Consider the following 3,726-nt stretch of genomic DNA (forward strand, 5'->3'; position numbering starts at 1 on the left):
GTTTTTCCCTAGCTTTTTTCATACATTTCTAAATCTTTTTTTTTGCAATTTGTAGGACATTACTAAATAAGTTGCTCACTGTCTTTTTGTCCCATATTTTTGAGAGAAATTGCGGCAATTTGCTCAGGGTTCAAAGGATTAAATACTTGCAAAAGGCATCTGAAAGCAGCACAAGAAAAGTGATGTTGCTCCAGGTTAGACATTTAGAATATTGTCAGCTTGGTTTTCATTGTCACCAAAATACGTCTGTTTGACACAAAAGTCCGCCGTCTTTCTGTCTGACGTCGTATTGACATCCGGCTGGGAAGATTTTTGTTTCAAAATGCTCTAAAATGGTCAGTTTAGCTGGGAATGGGGGGAATTCCCACTAGACCCCCCTTAAGGGTTGGGTCGCAGGGGGAGTATATTGAAAATGGTGCCCCTCCCCAGTATTAGCCCTGACTCAGCACCATCATCTGTAGTTGGCTCTTCACACACAACACAGTTGATCAAAAGTGTTTCACAGCCCAGACAGACAAAAGAAAGTAGAAAAACATCAGCACATCAACATCTTTCTGTATCAAAATAATCTTGATCCCAACAACTTCAAAACCTTTGTGCCTTATAATTCAGTATTGATATTTTGTTATGCAATTCTTTTGAAAGGTATTTAATTATTGCCCAGAAGAACAAATAATACAAAAAAATCAAATGCCTTGAAGAATGACAGCATTGTGCAGATACTCTAAACTCTATCACACTTTTGTGTGATATTGCCTCCAAAAGTAATCAAATAAGACAATTAGATGTTTAATTTCAGATGTCCTTGCTCTGACTCTCTGCACTATTTTAGGCATTTGTCGTGGCTGCCATATCTCTGACATGTGAGATAAGACGTGGATTAGATGTGACTGAATCCATAAAAGCTTTAATAATAGCTTTCTAAATCCTGTTTTCAGCGGTATGGCTGAAAAGCCTCGAGCGATCCGAACAAACTGTCAAGTACCAATTAATTAGGTTTAATTAGAGAAGCCAGTGAGATTACCTTGTATCTCACCATCTGCCCCCCTGAGGGGAACTCTTCTTCAGCTTAACTTAAATAGTAAAGGCAAATATTTGAATGTATGAATGGATTGTTGTTTTGTGGTGGTGAGTACACACACACACACACACACACTCGCACACTTTGTTTTCACCTCCTATGAAGAATGATAAAACATGTGCATATCTTATTGCTCTGTGTTTTACCGTTTCCCGAAGAGGCCCCCGGTCTTTGGCTCGGAGCCATCTTCACTTGCCAGAGCATGTGGTCTCCATGGCAGCCCGTTGGGTTACACAGTAAACACCTCAAAGTAAATGAATGAACCAGTTTTAATCCAATAGGAATCCCTTTCTCAACTTCTCAACCAGTCACCTCCTATTTCATAACACTGAACACCTTGTTCGCAGTTATGAGTAATGTCAATGACATCCCGAGGGTTTCATATGTTCAGGATTCAAAGGCAAGTTAGCAATTTAGGTCTGAAAAAAAGTGATGTGTGGTATGCTTATAATAACAGTAATGATACGTTTATTTATAAATCAGGAAGTTTTTTACATGAGCCAAACACAATAGAGAAAGTTAATAAAGGTGAAAGGTTTAATTAAATAGTAATAAAATGGCAACACACACACACATTTATAAAACATCCATAAACAGTATACTGTACTAGGGCTGGGTATCATTTAAAAAATTACAATACCAGTACCAAAACCAGTAAGTCCTATCAACATCAGCTGAGTACTTCATTTAATACCTTTTGTTTTCTGCTTCATTGGATACCCGCTATGTGAATGGAAGCATTCAGTTGCATAAATGCCACCAGATACCACAGACGTGTAACATTTTTGCACTCCTGCTTCCCTCGTCTTGGAGCCAGTGGGTCTTCTGAATGGGTTTTTGGTTCGATGCCTGAAATAAGGTCTTAAGAAACTTTCACATTTTGCTTTATGACACACAATACATCAGTAAATGCCCCACTTGTGAATTTTGAAGCCTTTAGGTGTCTTTAAAAAGGCAGTTGCTAACAAGTGACACTACAGAGCGTCGTCAAGCTAAACATAGCGTTACATAGCGTGGTGGCGTGCAGCCGTAGTGTGGTTCCTTTATAGCCTTTTACTTCTGGTGATAACATTTACACTTTAAAAAAATTTAAAAGTGGGGTTAATTTGTGAAGAGCATCTTGCAGAACAAAGCGTCTGAGTCTCGTAAACATTTGTTCGTCCCAGAGCTTATTGTCTGTAATAATCCAAAATCCAATGGAAGAATCCAAAAGGCTTTGTGTCAGGGGAACCAGGGCGACGCTAACTTCCATGTCGGCCTCCAAAAAAACGTGTGGTGATTAGATGTGAGTAAAACCATACAAACAGTATTTTCTTTAGATCTGGGTACAAGCAGAATTGAATGTAGGTATTGTCTGACTGGAGAAGTTTCGATACTACTGGGTTATCTGGGTCGATACCTACCAGTGAAAGACCATGAATGGGGTTGGTTGTCACATTCTTTAGACCTCAGAGGGCGCTGTTCAAGAATGGTGATACTGAAATTTTCAGAATCGGGCTCCAAGGTCACCGACAGGGTCACCTCTTTTTTTTTTTTTAACTTAATTTTTAATTCAGTTTCACATATAATCATACATACAGAGTCATATTCATCATATCTGCTGTTTTCTCAAAACAAACTTTCAATATACAGTAGTACTAACATAATGACAATTGGGACACAACAAAAGCACCCATGACTGTAACAGTAGAAAACATTGAAAAGATAATTGAATAAATAAAAATAAATAAAATGGGGGAAAAAAGATAATAATAAATAAAATTGAATAAATCAATAAAAAGTATCAGATTAATGACATAGATTCAATTTGGAATGTATACAGGCATTCCTCATTGTCATAGTATGCCCATGACAGGGCTCCACCTTTTAGTAAATATGTCTTTTTGAAGTCTTAGGGAGTAAGTTATTTTTTCCATCTGATGTATTTCCTTTATTCTCTCAATCCACATATTGTGTGTTGGAGGGTTAGGCTTTAGCCACCAAACTGTGATGCATTTAATTGCTGTTGTCAGTAGTATTTGTAGAAGATATTTTTTGGCTCTTCCTTCGATGGCTTTCGGTAGTAGACCCAATAGAGCCACTGTAGGGTCCATTGTAATGTTACTTCCAAATACTTCTTTAAGTGTTCCAAACACTTCTTCCCAGAATGTTTTTAATTTTGGGCATAACCAAAATATGTGTGTTTGGTTGCCAATGTGTAGGCCACAATTTCTCCAGCATTTATTTGAGTGTGTTGTGCCAAATTTGGCCACAATTTCAGGTGTCCGGAAGAACCTCATGATTACCTTCCATTTAAATTCCCTCCACACATTTGCATTAGCTACCAGATGTGCTTCAGTACATATTTCTTCCCACATATCCAGTGATATAGTTGAATTAGTCTCAATTTCCCATCTCTCTTTAACTTTTATTGTATTATTCGAATTCATATCTAGAAATATTTGATAACAATAGCTTATCAATAGTTCTGCAATTAGTGTAGGCTTAACAACTTTGACCCATTCTTCATGTTTTAATAGGAAATCCCTTAATTGTAGATACCTGAAAAAATCCGTATTTGGTAGCTTAAATTCCTCCGATAACTGTGCAAATGATTTAAAGTTGCCAGAATCATGGAGTTGATGGAGGTTGGTGAGTCCACACTT

Source organism: Epinephelus moara, chromosome 21, assembly GCF_006386435.1.
Source record: "Epinephelus moara isolate mb chromosome 21, YSFRI_EMoa_1.0, whole genome shotgun sequence".
NCBI classification, from domain to species: domain Eukaryota; kingdom Metazoa; phylum Chordata; class Actinopteri; order Perciformes; family Serranidae; genus Epinephelus; species Epinephelus moara.